This window comes from Hippichthys cyanospilos, chromosome 8 (genome assembly GCF_059441005.1).
Source record: "Hippichthys cyanospilos isolate Australia breed blue-spotted pipefish chromosome 8, RoL_Hcya_1.0, whole genome shotgun sequence".
Lineage (NCBI taxonomy): Eukaryota > Metazoa > Chordata > Actinopteri > Syngnathiformes > Syngnathidae > Hippichthys > Hippichthys cyanospilos.
This window is the reverse complement of record NC_142376.1, coordinates 21,462,377-21,480,679: the sequence shown is the minus strand read 5'-3', so window position 1 is coordinate 21,480,679 and position 18,303 is coordinate 21,462,377. Positions and strand designations below refer to the sequence as shown.

Genomic DNA, 18,303 nt, shown 5'->3' with positions numbered 1-18,303 from the left:
TCCATTTCCACAAGACCTGAGCAGGTTTTGAGTGTGTATGGCTCCTTATGTCCTATGACACCAAACAGATTGAAGAACTCAGACTTCGCAAGAGAGCGGTTGCTCTGATCATCCAAGACAGCGTAGAGCTTGACTGACTTGTCCCTCTGTCCTTCTGGATACACCTTGGCTAGGCAGATTTTTGCGCAAGACCTGGAACTACGCCAGTCTCCACACACTTCCGTGCACAGTGTTGTTGCTGAGGTTGAGTCTGTCTTCTCTTCCGGCTCCTCGCCGTTATCTTCCAACTCTGGCTGTGGATTGGTGAGATTTGTGTCATATGGTGGAGGACCTGGGTGTAATGCTGAAATGTGTTTTTTACTTTCACATTCAATACAGATAGTTTCAACTGTACAGTCCTTTGCCCCGTGTTTGGTGGATGCACAGCATCGAAAACATATCCTGTTCTCTTTCAGGTACATTTTCCTTTCTTCTAGAGTCATGTTGCGGAAACCGCGACACTTCCGGAGCGGGTGCGGTTTCTTGTGGAGAGGGCACTGTTTGTCTGGATTGTCAATTGTGTCGATTTCTGGAGCGCCAGACCCCGACTCAGGAGTTGTTTACAGTATTTAGGTCACTGTAGTCCTTTTCAGTCGAATCACAAAAAGTGTTTGTATCAAGGAACTTCCATAGGCAATGGTTCGTCCGCCATGTTGTCTGCGCGGAAGAAACTCCAAAAGGTATGCGTTGCAGAAAATCTGGCCCACCCGTACTTCACGTGGAGTGGCATGGCTGCCGAAACGACGTCATTTGACGCGCAAAGTTCGCGTCAAGCATATATCAAGCATAATCTTAATATAGTTTTAACCTTGCGTTTGCCCCTTGGTGGTAGGATGACTGAAAGTGCATATAGTTAAGTTACAGCATAAAGTTCATACAGCAGCACAGTGTTTATGAATTACTGAAGTTGGGAACCCAACTTCATTTTACAAATCTTGCTTGATTCCAGGAATTGTTCACGAAAATGTATTTCATGCTCGAACATAAAGGTAGCTCTGTGAGTCATTCTCGTCTGTGTACTTTACTCGTGAACACTGACCAAAATCAAAGCAAACATCATAAAATGCTGGAGCAAGCCACCCGTGACTTGTGTTTGATTTACAACTTCTTGTCAGGTCACACAGGTGAGAGTTGGCACGTCTCATAACTACCCCACCATGCTTATGTCAAAACAAGCTACTCTTGCCTCCCCTAATTCCTCCAATCAACTTGGCTAGCCATCACAACACCCCTCTCACTTGCTCCCACCCCCTTCCCAAAGCATGATTATATTCTTGTGCTATTCTGCCCCTTCTTCACAACAAGGGCGCTGCTCCTCTCTCTCCCTTTCAAGTGGAGGTAGCAGGCCGACGTTCCCTTTGAAGATGCAATCTTGGGAAACACAGAGACATCTCCCGGATTATCTTAAATGTCTTCAGTATGTCGACAGCCGAACGCCTGTTGCGGAGCGGCATACTGTCTGCCTCTAGGAGTCGGCCAAGGAAAAATGCCTTGCTGCCGAGGTAATCAAAGGGTCAACTCATCATATCTGGAATTATATAACAATAAGAGATTTCTTTTCTCTTGCAATGACACTGCATGGTTTACAAACCAGAGAAAACCTCACCTTCAAGTCCCATCAAACTTTTTTGTCAAACATAACTGAAACTAACCTTTTCATCAATTGGAGGAAATTTCTTAGCTAATAAGAAAGTACTGATTTTCTCCATGTAAAAAATGATGTGAAAGTTGTTGTGTATACGTCGACCCTCCCTTTTTTTTCACTTCAGTCAGGGTGAATTTTAGAAAAACATGATTATAAGTTTCCCCCTTAACTTTAGTGGTTACATAGATCATGGCTGTCCAATTAAAACACATGGCGTGTTTTAATAAAATGATGAAATTACGGTACTTTTAGACACATTTCTTCATTGTGTATCGAATAACATACTGTTGCTGTTATGGAGGGGGAGGGAGAGTTGGGTTGAAACATGAGAAGTGGAAAGCAATGTTCGCACGTGCGTAGATGCAAATGCTGAAAATAATTTTGCGACAATGAAACAATTTGAAGTTTCAATGCTTTGGTTTTCTGACAGTTATCATCGCTATCTGACAAGGCAAATATCTCCTCCCGAATAAATTGCGGACGTCCTTTCTTTCCTGCCAGTCATTTGTGCAAACATCCTCGTAACTCTTCTACCGGTAGTCATCTTCGGTCCCGTCCAATTTGTTTGAAATGGAGGTCTCCAGAAATGCCTTTTCCTTTTCATAATAGGTCAACGTCCGCCGGAGAAAGGATCCATGCAGCCTCGTTGTTGACAAGAAAGGGGCAATAAGGCAGTGCTTGATGGAAGTGCATTTGAAAGTGCAAACGTGCTAAAACAGATGCATACCATTAAAAAAAAATAAAAAAATAAAATATATATATATATATATATATATATATATATATATATATATATATATATATATATATATATATATATATAAAATATAACCGTTTTTAAGCCTTGCAAATGACATGATATCTATTTCATATTCAAATTAACGTCATTCAAACACAAATATGTGAAGGAAATTGCGATGAGGGTAAAAGTTGACCTCCCTATATGAGAGTTGAAAATGAGGGAAAAAAACCCTTGAATTTTACATGAATATACACGGTAGTCATTTATGTCTAGGAAGTGTTTACAAAAGCAATGTCTAGTCTGTTCTATGTGTTTTTTAATTGTTAGTTTGTTTTTGGAAATTATGAAACATTTTCACGACATGTAGATGTTTTTGCTCAGCTGTGTGGCTATCAAAAAGCTCAAACTAATCAGCGTATGGCAGCCGCATTGAAGCAAAACTCAATCTTAGATGGAGAAAAAGGGTGCATACAGAGTCCACTTCAAGGTAAAATGTAATCATCAATAGGAGTGGGGTGTGGGGCGACGGATGTTGGGTATGTAGTACAACTGTTCTGAGCCAACGTCGACAAGGGGGGTTCCTTATTCCATTTTTATAGCACAATCAGGTAAGATGTAGTTTCTATTTACTGACTGTGCTGAAATACATGGCAGCTTGAATCAAATCATGTTTTTGAGGGTAATCATGTCAGATGACATTGTAGTGTTCTAATTTTGTGTGTGTATATAGTCTAAAACGTTACAGGAAATAACACGCATTTTTAAGTGGGACATTCATTATGTGGAATTTTTGTTATCATGTTATGGCCCCTTCGAAAAGCAAATGTTCGCTGTAATTGCATTACAGGCGATTGCGAAACAACAGATGGAGTTGCAGGGCGAGGTTCGTTTATGTCATGGCGTTTCTCTCCCTAAATGTTACGACAGTCGTGAAGGGAGCAAGAGCAAGAACTGGACAAGAAAGGATACCACTCTGCTCGCCAAACAACTCTTTGTAATCATATCAGATTTTGTCCTTGGGGAGATTTTAGGAAGGCCAAGTGCTTAGAAACTGAATCACTGTGTTGCCGCCGAGGGAACATGTTGTTGTCATAATTACCTGTCGACGTTTCCCGCATGCTGACAAAGCTGCCTACTGCTTCTCTCTGCTGTGTTTTCTTTTCTCTTTAAAGCGAGGAATACAGGCTGCAGGCCAACAAGACAAATATTGTTTTGGTGTGATCTGGCTCAGAGATTGGCGTCGAATTTGCGTCAGTGTGTGCGTGCGGTCGCTGACAAGTTCACGAGGCTGCTCTCGGAGCCTAGGAAAGCTAATACCTAATTTTTGCTCCTTCAAACGATGTTTTTTTGTTTTTTTTTCGAGTGACCCTTTTAAATGTAGTTTTTCACTGATGACATTTAATGAGAGGGGAGGAAATAATCATGATATCAGAGAGAAAGGGAGAGTGAAGGAGAGATTTTTTTGTTTTGGTAAACTGCGATTCCTCCACTAATTTTCTCCTAACAAGAATCTTGCAGCTCCCATTCAAGTGCTTTATCCCGGCAAAAAAGAAAATGGCTCCTCTGGCTCACACAGCCAATCAATTTCCCACCTCGGTGTGCTTTAAATCACACTCTGTGCTTTGTCAACGTCCTCTGTTTGCGTCGAGGTAATCAATGACACATATTAACTGACCACTCTTAGCCTAAGATGGACTTTTGCCTTCCGTCTTTTTCTTTTTGCTGCAGTGTCTGGCTCTTCCACCTTACATCATCGACTGGTGTTGGGCGTGTTTGGGGACATTGATTTTACCCCCTCCCTCACTGTGCTTTAACACTTGATGAGTAGTTGTGCTAAGACGCCCAGGGACAGCCGTGCCTGCTTTAAGGAGATGAGGTCGGCGTTTATAGGCCTTTCTCCTCTGAGAGCGACGAGGTGTATACATTATGAGTGTGTGAGTGTGTCTACATGAGTCCATTAAGGTGTGGAATCACACCAGCGAGTGCAAATAGAATGTACTGTGTTTTCATGATGAAAAGGAGCACAATTTTAAAAGGCGCAGTCTCAGTTATGGGTGCTATTTCTGTATTTAACACATACACAAATCGCACCGTATTATTGGACGCAAGCTTAAGAGATGCGTCGCGTGCATGCACGCTAGTGTATATTTTATAAAAGCAGAGGTTGGGGCTGCACGATTATGTCCAAAATAATAATCACGTATATTGTTAATATTGTAATCACGATTATTTTTTAAAATTTTATTATATATGATTATGTTTAAAAAAAAAAAGCTGTATATAAACTAGGCTTCAAGGCTTGCATACTTTTTCTTTGCGTTGTGTTTCCTGATTGGTACTTTCTGAACTGTGGAATTGACCAGCGCGCACAGCGGCGGAGAAGATCTTTCAAATCCTGCGTAAAGTTGACAGGCCATGGCACGTTGATGCAGCCACGGCACAGCCGAGCATGGCACATACGCAGGATGTGGGACCTCTTTTATTCATGAACATGGCTACGTTAGGCTGCACACACATGCGGCACAGACGCAGTACGTGAAAAATTTGGTTCAAGTGGAAGTTATTCCAAGCGAATAATTGAGGCAGGACATTCATTAGAATTAAGACCTCCATTTCAGGAGTTATGGTGTTTTTCAGGTCACCTTATTACATCGCTTCTCAAATAGTGGGGGGTGCAAGGTGATGCAAGGGGAGGTGCGGATGACACCAGGGAAGAGGCTTCATGTGAAGTGTAATTGCATAAAAATAAGGATTTTCAATTTTTTTTTGGTTTAGGCACTTTGATGCACTTGCAATTTTTTTCTATTTTAAACTAAGCTGTAACCTGTATTAACACTGTATTGTTTATTTTTTTCAGTTTTAGACTAAGCTGTAACCTGTATAAACACTGTAAAAAATAATTAACAGTTGTAGAAAGTTGATTTTTATTACTTTTTTTGTTAAAGCTAAAAAGGATACGGGTTTAGGAATACTTAAGCAATTTTTAAAGATAATCTTATTTAGAGTCAGCGCATTGAGTGTGTTTGTGTGTGTGTGTGTGTGTGTGTGTGTGTGTGTGTGTGTGTAGTTGGGTGGGGGGGGGCAAATCGGATTTTTCAAAATGGGTCTTGTTTGACAGCAAGCAAGGTACATATGAGGAGTATGGACTTAGCAGTCAAAATGTCATGGTGGATGGTTTGTGGTCACCCACAGCTATCCAACATGGCCAGCTGAGCTTTCAATACAAAACCAGAGCCAAGCAAGAGCACTCACCTGGCTTGTGGAACCGGGGAGTACTTGGGATACCTGGTACATGCAACATTCACTTCCTTTTTTTAACAGCTGTTAAACTGTAGTTACTGTGCCAAGATAGTGATAGTGCAGCATTGCACAGTAACAGCCACTTAATTGTGAAGTTGAAACTTCTTCTTTTTTCTGTCAGACGAGTGCTGTATTGCTGCAAAGCGAGGGACACGCAAAAAGAAGAAGAAACGTGCTGTAGGAGAAAACATTGGCTCTGCCTACATCCCTAAAAAGTGAAAGTTGTCAGCGGTGTTCTCCTTTCGGGATCCACTGTAAAGTGCACAAGAAGCTCAACCCCCACTCCTGCGCGAATATTTGAACATGATAAATACCAGTTAAAACCAAAAAGCCCACCGAATGAGCGTCACGACACGATTTTAGGTGTGAACATAGTATAGGCTTGGTTTATGCTCGAAGCATGAAAACTCCGTGCTGAAAGAAGTTGAGCGGAATCTTGCCGGCACGCATTTCGTAGCATTTTGTACTCTGTGCGGCTTTCCCCCCAGTCAGCCGATATTCTCCCATTCTGGTGGCAGTAAATGAGGTCTAATGCATACAAACAACACTACTCTATATATGCCCCCCTGGTGGTAGGATGACTGAAAGTGCTTGATTTGACATATACAGTACGTAGCCGGCTTTTTAAATGTTAAAATCGCTGAGAATCATCTTAATTAATCATGGTAGCTAATGTGATTGCGATTAAAATTCGATTAACTGTGCAAACCTAGTTGAACTACATCAAAACCATAGTTTGAAACCATGATCCTGACTTGAAACTAATTTTAAAACTTTACTTTTAACCCCGATCCTGAGGCCCCCTGCTTTGAAACCCTTGCCTCAAAGCCTAACGCTGTCTGGAATCTCGAAAGTAAAATCCTTAATCCTGGCTAGAGACCCTCACACTAAGTCTGCTTGAAACCATAACCCAGGTGTTTAAAGATTAATTTAAAAATTCAAATTTCAAACCCTAATTCTGGACTAAAACACATAATTGGAAATACCAACACTATCAGAAACATTGAAAACTTAACTCTAGACCGAAGCCTTTATTTAAAAGTCCAACTGTGGTTTGAGACCCTCAACTTATTTTTTTTTTAACCATGTATAGAAATAATACTTTTAAAAACGAAATCCAGCCTTTAAACACTACTTTTAAAACTTAAATGTCTTCAATTCCTAGTGTAAATTCTAACATTACTTGGAAACTAAAATTAAAACCCCAAATTTGTATAGAAACCACCACTTTAAAAGTGAACCCCATCAACAGACCATAATTTAAAACTGACCCTGTCTCGAAACCATACTTTAAAACCCAGACACAGTATTAAAAGCATAGTTTAAATCTCTTATCTCTAATAAAATCTTAATTGCAATTATTATCCTATCTTGAAATGCTACTTTGAAACCTTAATTCTGAATTCAAACCATAACCGGACACCCTACCCCAGTCTTTAAACAATATTTTAGAAAATAGAAATTTAACTTAAAACCCTAATTTAATACCCTAACCATGTATTGAGCTCTGGTTACAAACTTTTCTTTTAATTTGTTCGTTGCCATTGACAGCCAAGGATGTCCAAGATTGAGTTAAAACATTAAGTCTGCCTTCAGTCCCTCATTTGAAACCCTAATCCTTTCTAGAAATACTCATTTGTGTGGAATCTATTGCTTTTAATTTGTTCCTTTTTGCTCTTCAATAAATCCAACTAAATCATTCTTTGAGATCTGGCTACAAAATGAAAATAAATGTATTACGGTTGAAAGGCAGTAGCAAAAAGGTGGTTCTGCCCAGCTTGTGATAATGATATGCGCAAATATTCACGCTTGCATGGTGATTGAATTAAGTCATTTGCATGATGTATGTTCAAACAGATGCTGTATCGGCTTGTAAAACGAGCAGCAAGGAGAGACTAAGCCCCGTATTGAGGCTGTGAATTTGGTGCGTAATGGACTCGGGATGAGGCTGGCCAAGGCTGCTGATAACCTTTAGGAAGGGCATTGTACCTCAGTGCAGGGAGGGAGGGAGCGACTTCACTGCTATATACAGTGAATACAGTATATATACAATGCATCCATGTCATTGTAAAGCAAGGAGTTAATATGGAGCCTTATAGGCAAATCCTTCGTGGTTTGCCATTGTATACATTTTTCAACAGTGTGTCTGAAAGTTGTGTCCTTTTTTTGAAGCCTGCTCTCCATTAAACAGTATTTTATTCTCCTTCAGATCGACCACTTGAGGAGGGGACTGCAAAGGACCACGCTAGAAATACAGGGATCGAGAAAAAGGGGGTGCAGTGACAGCACCAACAAGGTCAGAGTTCACACAAGCTTTTCTCATACAGGCGGAAATTGACAACTTTTTTTTTTACGGATTTATGCACTTCTCCTCTCCCTCTCGCTTGCTGGTCTTTTGTCTTGGTGCTTCTCTTCTTCTTTTTTTTTTGTTTGTTGCCTTTTTCTTCCCCCCTCGAACTCTCTGAGCAGAGTTGGCACGCAAAGGCAAAGTGAGGGAGCAATGTGGCTGCTTTTGATTGGACCCTCCTGGGCTTCCAGCCGGGGAGGGACTGAGCAGCTGCTGTTTATGAGGAGCTGTGCAGGATCCTGTTTGGCTCTGTCCAAAAAAAAAAAATCAGCCAGGCAGTCCCTGCCCAGAAGCCAGTGGCCTGTGTCAGCACAGTGTACACACAAGGAGAACTGCAGCACAGACGCTTATTCCTAAAAGAATGCAAATTTTTACCATTCTGAATCCAGTTGGATGAGGAATATTATTACAGTAAATGATGAAATCCTTCATTGCATTGCTTGAAATTATTCTTTTGTGTTTTTGCATTTGTTGTCATAATTTCTACTGTGCAATCTTAACTTCAATAACTTCTAAGCAGAAATTACATGAATTGTATGACACACATTACATCTGCAAGTGTTTTTTTTTTTTTTCTTTTAGTGCGGAAGTGCGGATTGTTTCTTCCAATTGCGATTTTGCCAGGTGGCAGTTATGATTAGTAAGTTATTGCAAAAGTCTAAAAGATGTGTAATTTTTGTTCCGTGGACTTTTTTGACCGAGTGGATTATTTGTTCTTTCTTTATTTTCTGAGGTATGTTAATACCGTATTTTTCGGACTATATCCCGCGAGAGACATTTCTTTAATGTAAACAAAAGGTTCTGGCTATTGATTGGAACCTGAGTAATCAGTTTTTGTTAAAGTGGCATGTGAAAGGGTTAAAATGTATAAATGCACAATGACGTCCGTGTGCACACCTTGAGCAACAGTAAAATGGGTATTTTGCAGAAGGTAAAGGCACAAAGTATGCCAGGAGAGATATCATGTTATGAAGTTAGGTAAGTTTAAAGAGGATCTACTAAACTTTTAACCATGAAAAGCACATGGAATTACTCTGTGTACTAAATCGCCATATAAATTAAGTTGCATTGCCCTGTCTTGAATCCCTGCGAGCCTTCTAGCCTAACCTAGACTAGAAAACCGTGGGAACCTTGGCAGCATGCAGGCTAACACCCAGCAAATTAAACCTAAGCCAGTGCTTTTCAAATATTTTGGGGGGCAGAGGTGATGCCAAGGGTTGCACGGATGACCCCAGAGAAATTGCTTTGTTTTTGCCATGTTAAATGTAATTGCAACTAAAAAAATGTTGCATTTGAGGCCCTTTGATGAACTTTTTTTCAGTTTTAGACTCATCTGTAACGTATAAAGGCTGTAAAAAAGTAGTTAAGGATTGTTGAATGTTGATTAATGTTTTTTTTTATGTTAAAAGGGATACAGTTTTGGGTACATTTAAACAGCTTTTATATTAATAATCATATTTAGAGTCTGAGCGGCGATTGGGGGGTGCAAGTAGTTTTCTCTTTTCTTCCATTTTAGACTAACCTTAACTTGTATTAACACTGTAAAAAGACAAAAAAAACAGTTGTTGAAGGTTGAGTTATACTGCTTTTTTCTTTTGTTAATATTAAACTATTTTAGGTATGCGTCTACAATTTTTAAAGATAATCACAATAGGTCTGGAAAGTAGGGGGGGCGTGACAGGTTTTCTCTTTCCTGTGGGTGGGGGGTCGAAACATAATTGAGAAGCCCTGCCCTAAACTAATGTCATCGCCACCGTTTTCATTAAAAAAAAAACAAACAAAAAAAACATTTAATCTTCTAACACCAATTGATCACTCTCACAGAGGTTGAGTAAAATTAAGTTAGTGGTTTGCAGAAAAGAACGTTGAGAGGATGGTGTGAGAAAAGTATTCTCATACGTGCACATACGCCTGTGTGTGTGTGTGTGGAGGGGAGTGTAGGCCACAGTACAGATTTTCTGTATTGATTGAGAGATCCCAAGCAATTTAGATGAAGTTAAACGTTGGGGTTTGTATTATTCCAAAAATGTTTCCTTTTTTTGCAATAAATATTCCTTCATTCTTTGAAATGAATATTGGCTTTTAATATCAGTTATCACCCTCCTTAACTACTGATCATTGGTATCAACCCTGAAAAACAGCATATCGGTCAAGCTCTCTTTACAAACATGTAGCTCCACGAGCATACTTATTGACTCGATTGCAAGACAACAGACAATTGCACAGATAAGGTGCAAAAATAAGTGAAAAATAAATTTACACTTGGACACATTTTAAATGAAAACTGGTGGGGTATATTGTATATTTGAAAGTACAAATTTAATATCAGGCAAACTTATCCAAGAACCTGCATTAGGCTTATGCTGATTGTTCACTCACTTCAATTTAAGTAGAAGAGAAACGCAAGGGAAGCTTTTATTCAACCATACATTTAAAATATTATGCTTTTTCATGGCAATTTGTGTTTGTTTTGATTGGCACAGTATTTGCAAGGACTTTGATGTGTTTTTTTTTTTTTCTGAATGTGTACAGTATATCATTTCTCATCATTGTCTTTATTTCTGTCGTTGAAGGTTGCCACTTACATGAATAACCAGTAAGGAAAAATCACATTATAGCCATTGTTTAACACTTCAGCACTGTTTGCAAGCTACTGCTTGAGCATGCCGAGGACTTCATTTGGCTGTAAAGTATTTCTAGTTGCTGCTGCTTTTGCAATTGCTCTCAGCTGCCTAGACCTGCACTTTTTGTCATTTATCCATCTTGTAGTGCCATATTGCTTTTACCTAACCTGCAGTCTAGTTTGCTACTAGAGATTAAGAATGAGGATTGCGGCAGCAGGAGTAGGTGGGATTCAGGCAGCCAATAAATTAGTAAACTAGCTGGTTAATCTTCCTTGCTGTGTGTGTGTGTGCACATGTGTGTGTTTGCGTGTGTCTGTGCGTGTGTGGCAGGAAACATCTGCCTCACACACACACACACACACACACATTTATGCTTTTGCTCGTCGAGTCATACACACACAGTACCTACACACATGTGCGACTAGCGAGGATCAGCCAAAGTGATTAGCCCACGGATGTCTGAGAAAAAAAAGCGACTGGTTTAGCACACACAAACACACACACGCACACACACAAATGCTCACACACACAATGCGAGTTGTAAGTCCATTGCAATAAAGAAACTCAATCAACAGAATGTTACACACTCATGAAAGTGCAGGAAAACGACATTTTTCACTTCTGCCATGCTACATTCACAAAAATTTGCATCCCCCTTCCTCATTATAATGCACCGCACCAGCAAACAAGTCTGAAACTGACGCAAAATCCGCCCAGATAGACAACTCCGGGATGAGTAATGTGGAGCACAGGAGGATTAATTTGTTTAGAAAGGGCATATGATGGCTGCAAACATGTTACAGACTGTTGTTGTTTGCACAGTTCCTTCTCCTGTGTAGCTTTAATTGAATGTGTTTTTAATGTTAGTGTTGATTGTTGATATTGTTGATACTTAAATGGGTCAGAATTTGTCTGGAAATTATTGTTGATTAATCACATCTTGAAGCAACTGGTGTGTAATTCTAGGATACGTGTTTAGTCTGATTTTGTTTTCTTTGAGAAGCCTAACAAGACATCCATCCATTGTGACATTGTGCCAAATGATATTAGCTGTGGAATGAATATAATAAACAAATGGGTCAGAATTTGTGTGGAAATTATTGTTGATTAATGACATCTTGAAGCAGTTGTGTAATTCTAGGATACGTGTTTAGTCTGATTTTTTTTCTTTGAGAAGCCAATCAAGACATCCATCCATTGTGACATTGTGACATTGTGCCAAATGATATTAGCTGTGGAATGAATATAATGAACAAATGGGTCAGAATTTGAGTGGAAATTATTGTTGATTAATCACATCTTGAAGCAGTTGGTGAGTAATTCTAGGATATGTGTTTAGTCAGATTTTTTTCTTTGAGAAGCCAAACAAGATATCCATCCATCCATCCATCCCTCCATCCATTTTCTAGAGCCGCTTATCCTCACAAAGGTAGCAGGGTTGCTGGTGCCTATCCCATCTGTCTTTGGGCAGTAGGCGGGGGACACCCTGAACAGGTTGCCAATCCAATCGCAGGGCACACAGAGACGATCAACCATTCACGCACCCAATCACACCTAAGAACAATTTAGTATATCCAATACACCCACCATGCATGGTTTTGGAGTGCGGGAGGTAGCCGGAGTGCACGGAGAGAAACCACTAGGGCTCGGGAGGAACATGCAAACTCCCCACAGGAAGGCCGGACCAAGGTGGATTTGAACCTGTGAGGTGGACGTGCTATTCACTCCTCCACCGAGCCGCCGCAAACAACGATCATCAACGATATATTGAACTTCGTCCATGCAATGACCCAACTTCTCCGGGCAGTGTTATTTTGCTTAATGTGATACCACCTTGGAAAAAGGAACTCAGAACATTCAGCTATTTTAATCCATCCATCCATCGTTGATGGATCCATTGAATGTTTTTATTTCGGAAGTAGCGAGTGTATCTCATACTGTAATTTAATGATTTAAATTGTCTTGGGCTTTTCCCATGTTTGTTTGGTTTACCTTGGGTAAAAAAAAAATATCAAAGCCTTTTGAGAGTAAGCACATTCTGCATCCTCTTGCCTCAGTTTCTCCTCTGGCTTTATTTTTCTCAGGTAAGCTAACTGCCAACCACATATCTGTTTCAATGATAGAATTAGGCAAAATTCAAGGAACTCTGCTTCAGGGGTCTATAGTTACGATGACTTAAATGCTAGAAGATGTATTTTTATCATCACAATGATAGTCATTGTGGTTATCGTCGTCGAGCAGCATGTTTTTTCACATACACAAGCTGGCCGCCTCACAGAGGTAGAAAATGGTGTGGGCGGAAGGATGAGAGGGAACATTGTATTCTCCTCTTAGCTTAAGACACAGACAGTGGAGCAGGTTGTATGAGGATATTTGCCGTGGAGAACAATGTCTAACTAGCCTCGGGGACACCTTTTACCCCTGCTCATGCTGCACGAGAGTTGGAACATTCTCCAACGTTTGGAGATTTTCAGTGCACGCTTGCACTTTTGTTGTGTTGCCTTCAAGTCAAGAGGGTGTCGTGGATTTGTCTCGTTCCACCCAACACCATGATGAGATGATGATAAGATACTTACACAAAAGCAGAATGTTGGAAATACATATGCAATGGCCAAAAAATGAGCACCATACTAACTTTATATAACATTTTATTTGAAAGAAAGTGACCATCATTTAAGATATTGTATTAAAGTAGTTTTTGCTTGGATTTAAATTTTATTGTTTCTTTTGTGTAAGATCACAAAAATAACTGCACATTAGCTCACAATATTGAACTGATCAAAAACTTGTAACAAAAAACATGTTCTTTGGTGTAATGAAACAGATGAATGGAATTCATTCATTTTAATGGGGACGCTTAACATGCAAGTAATTAGATTTACAATCTCGTTCGAAGATAAAAAAATAATAACTCGTAAGGTACCAATGTATTAATTTTTAAGCCACAAACATCAATTTTCTTTATTATGATCTGTTTAAGGAAAGGAGAGAAAATTTCACTCTATGCCTTGAATTCTTAAAGTCCTAAACACTATGAATGCTGTTAAGCCAGATATTTTGAAGGGGACAGTTTGACCCTGAAGTAGATTATTTCTGTTTTCATAATTTGGACAAATTGGAAAAATTGTTTGCGAAATGAGAAGAAATCTGCAATCAACCAGATGGCGTCCTACCTAAGAGGTTCCACTGTAATCAGAATGGCATCATTGTAAGGTGGTGGCGGCAGCTCTGTGATGTCATCCATCACGACACTCTGTCTGGCATCATCAATTACTGGCAGGAAAACAACATTAGAGGCCTGAATGGGACACAGAGTGGTGGCAGGCCTGACATGGTTATGTTATACGATTACAACCTGTTGGCCGTCCGCCTGTCAAGTGTCTTGCGGCCCTGATGAATGACTGCAATACTCAGCTGTACATTACAGCGCGCCACGCCACACACTCATTAATGGCTGCTCATAATGTCAGGGATGGTCCCCCAAAGCCACGGGTGGGGATTCACAGTGCACGAGAGCTTTGGGGATAGGTTAGGTTGTTGTAGCGGTCGAGTGAGAAATGGTGTCGGTTAACATTCCGTTTCCGATTCGCCGTTCAAGGCGGTTTAAAAAGAACCCTAGGACTCTTCCAATATTTCCACGAGCGCAATCGCTTATAACAGCAAGATACAGACACGAGACCATGCAGAGAGACGTAGGAATTATTGTTTGTAAAGGAGCAGCCCATATGCTCTTCTATCAGTTACATCCTTGTCCATCTGTGGCCTATTTGCATAGATTATCAAACACATGCACAGCCAGCGCCAGCGTCACAATGGCCTGACGGAAGTCGAGTTTGATTGCTATTTCTTTCAGTGAATAAGAGAGCTCACTATTGAGGACCCTCCTTGCTACTCCACAAACAGATGTGAGCCTCGCTGAGATGCCCGTCACCCCTGAGAGCTGAAAATTGTTTTCAATTATCTTATTTTCTAACAAATAATTTGAAACTGATGAGTGACGCCTATGTCATCTGAGTGAAGGGACAAGCAAAGACATTTTACAGATCACAAATCCATCAATCCATTGTCTGTAGCCTCTCATCCTCACTGGGGTCGCCGGTTTGCTCGTGCGTATTACAGCAGTCTATGGGGAGCAACAGTCTCTACCTGAACATGGACAATACCAAAGAACTGATCATAGACCCAAGGCGGCAGGTGGAGCTGCACAAACCACCACTATTCATCAATGGGACTGAGGTGGAGAAGGTGAAAGCCTTCAAATTCCTCTGCACCTACATCAGCGGGAATCTCACCTGCTCTCACAACACTCGACACATCTTACTGGATGCATAAATAATATTTTACACTAATATTTTGCACTACATGATATTTTGTACTATATTATTAGCACCATTTTTCTGTTTGCTGTTTTATTGCTATTTATTGCTATTTTTTTATTGCACTTTATTTATTAGCGCGATTATGGAACGTAGTCTGCTGCTCAGGAAGCATTTGCTTCCTAACGTTCACTCATAACAACAAACAAAATTATCTTATTTTAATTTTTATCGTAGTCACTAATTTATTGTAGTTTCATTATTTAACGTAATAATTTTCTCCTTGACTTTCATAAATAAGCATGCGTTTCCCATGTCTTCCTATTCTGAGATTTGTTTGTTTACTTAATCGGCTTGCACTGGGTGTCGGGGCTGCGTTTCCTTCTCGTGAGGGTGTGAATGAGATTGTTCACGTTGTCACTAGAGTGACGGAGAATTTACCTCTGACTTTCTTGGACTAATGAAACTGGGTTCTGAGCGAACCACGCAAATCATAACTGATGGACTTATTAAATTTTCAACGATGCACTTTTGAATGACTTGATGTCGCTGTATACTCAGGCAGTGTCCTTAATGCAGGAATGGCACTGGGTGACATTGTTGAAGACTTTTGATGAAAGAAAGGGTGCACTACATCCTTATACTCGTGAATAAATTATGTGCACCCCAGTTCATATGCATAAGACTTAATAACTCAATTCTAACGTGCAGGTTTTCCTATAGAAGTCTCCAGTGACTACAATTTTTTTCTAATGTTTTGAAGATACAATAAAAAGAATAAAAACGATAGAAATAATTATCTCATATCATTCACAGTTGTGTGTTCAGGTGTGGAAAATCATTGGGAAGCAAATAGTGTGTCTGATCCTTTTTGTCTATGTGTGCCTGTTTGTAAGTGTGCGTGCGTGAGCTTGCCTATGTGTCTTATTTTTCAATTTTCACACTTCTTTGGTTTCTCATTTTGAAAGATGACACCTGCAAATGTGTCTTGTAAAGTGCTGCCCGCTGTTCCTCTCTCCACTCAGAGGGCATCATCAAAACAAAGCAATTAGCCAAGGCTGCATGTGTGACTTCTAGCTAACCCTAGCCCTATGTGTAAATACATATATATATATATATATATACAGTGGTACCTCGGTACTCGACCATAATCCGTTCCGAGGTGGTGGTTGAGCACCGATTTGTTCGAACACCGAAACAATTTTTCCCATAAGAAATAATGGAAACTATTTTAATCCGTTTTTACCATTAAGAAAAATACCTAAAATATTATAAGAACATGTATCTAAACAACAATGAGGACGTAAATGTGCACAAGCGGTACATGATAAAGATATATAAAGCATTATTAAGCATTTTGTATAATTTACTTACGTTTTGGAGAGTGGCTGATGGCATACGGGAATGGATGCGGCGAGGACGGGAGGGAGGGTTAATCCTTGGAAGGGGAATCCCCTTTCATTGCCTTTGCTTACTAATTGCTGTCACTCCCATTGCAACATCAGCTTTCTTTAACACTTCCTTATGCTTCAAGATAGTGGAAATGGTTGACTTTGCCATTTCGTACTTCGATGCGAGGTCGGACACCCGTAGACCACTTTCATATTCTGCTATTATTTCTTTCTTCCGTTCGATAGTGGTCCTCACTGTTTTTCTCTTTGCCTTCCCCTTATCACTATCTCTCTTAGGACCCATCACTAAGGGCTAGCGCAACAGAAAAAAGTTGAAAATTGGGAAGAAATACGTACTCAAACAAACTGCGTAAGCCTTACTCCGTTGGCGGTCTGAGTTGAACTGGCGCTTGAACTGGCCGAAAAGAGCCGAGGAGCGCGTTCGGGTCGGCCGAAAAGAGCCGAGGAGCGCGTTCGGCTCGGCTCGGCTCGGCTCGGCTAGGCTAGGCTCGGCTAGGCTCGGCTAGTCGAGCACCGAAAATCTGATCGACGTCCGATGCATTACCTACTTGATTTTTTTGGTCGAGCACCGATTTGGTCGAGTAAAGAGGCGTTCAAAGACCGAGGTACCACTGTATATATACTGTATATATATATATATACTGTATATATATACTGTATATATATATATATAATATAACGTGCGTGTGTGTGTTTATGTGAGTATGAGAACCTGTAGTCAGCCATCTTTTAAATTGAGGCACACTGAACCCTTGCATGCCAATGGCAAGTTGTCCTTGTCATAATGTTAGCAGTTTTCTAGTGTTCATGTCTCTTTAAATATAAAGGTCAGAGTTCACTGACAACCTGTTGACGCAGAGTAGATTTATGCAGCACGCACTCATCCTCCGCTGCAAACACACGCTCCCTCACACAAATACTGCAGACTTCTGCATCCCAGCGCCTCGCAGCAGTGGTTTCCTTTCTGCCGCTCATCTTCCAAGCTTCAGATACCGGAGCCCCAGTTATTCTCCCTGACCCTTGTAATGGAGAACGGCTGTGGCTGCCGAGATGGCGAGAGCGCTAAGCAGACAGAGAGTGGGAAAGAGAACATGAGCGAGAGAGCACATTCTTGCGTGAGAAGAAAGAAAGTGGCAACAAAAGAGCGGCCAAATAAAAACAGCAAGGAGCTTAGCCTGCGTAAGGCCAACACTGGTCAAGTGGGGGAAAGCTGTGCTCAATAGTTGGCGCCCGTCCCAATTCAGCATGATTCATACTTTGGCAAACACACTACTCGCTGGCTGTCAGCCAAACTTAGACCAGCACAAAAGATTCAATGTAGATTTGGATTCATTCTGTATAATCCAACGCACTGTACCGAGCGTGCTTGACTGTTTGACGCTTTGTAATATTCCATTTGCAAAAGCTACCATTTCTAGTACCTGTCAAGCATGTTCAAACAATATGTTGGCTTTACCTGTTGTTGTGCCTTAACTCCTGAATGCCTTAACTCCTGAATTTCCACAGTCTCCACCTGGCTGCTGTGCTCCATTTTCATTTGATTGTTTTTGCAGTTTCTACCATAATTGGGTTAGCCAATAAATACATTACAAATTTTTGGTAGCGACACACAAAAAATGCATTGCATATAGTGTCAATCTTATCAACATATACACAATAGCATCTTAACAGACATTTAAGAGAATTGACATGGCAGCAGTTCACTTCAAAAAACCTTCTGTCAGAAATGCATATTTACTCCCTTGATAGTAGACCATAAAAGGGCAACACTGACTTGTATCCACGGACTGTCCCGAAAGCAATACCCATTGAAATTGTATACGTTACATAATCAGCTAGAAACAGCCCTAACTGTCCTAAACAAAGGAAATTAAAACA

General features: G+C 40.4%; 1 protein-coding gene across 4 annotated transcripts in view; it reads left to right on the top strand.

The window, feature by feature from the left end:
* LOC148420520 (zinc finger MIZ domain-containing protein 1-like) overlaps positions 1–18,303 on the top strand; it is a 180,439-nt gene that overhangs the window by 34,628 nt on the left and 127,508 nt on the right. For all 4 annotated transcript variants that reach the window (XM_088420709.1, XM_088420706.1, XM_088420708.1 and 1 more), the window contains exon 2: positions 7,936–8,022. The gene's annotated coding sequence lies outside the window, so the exon portion shown is untranslated. The remainder of the gene's footprint in view (positions 1–7,935; positions 8,023–18,303) is intronic.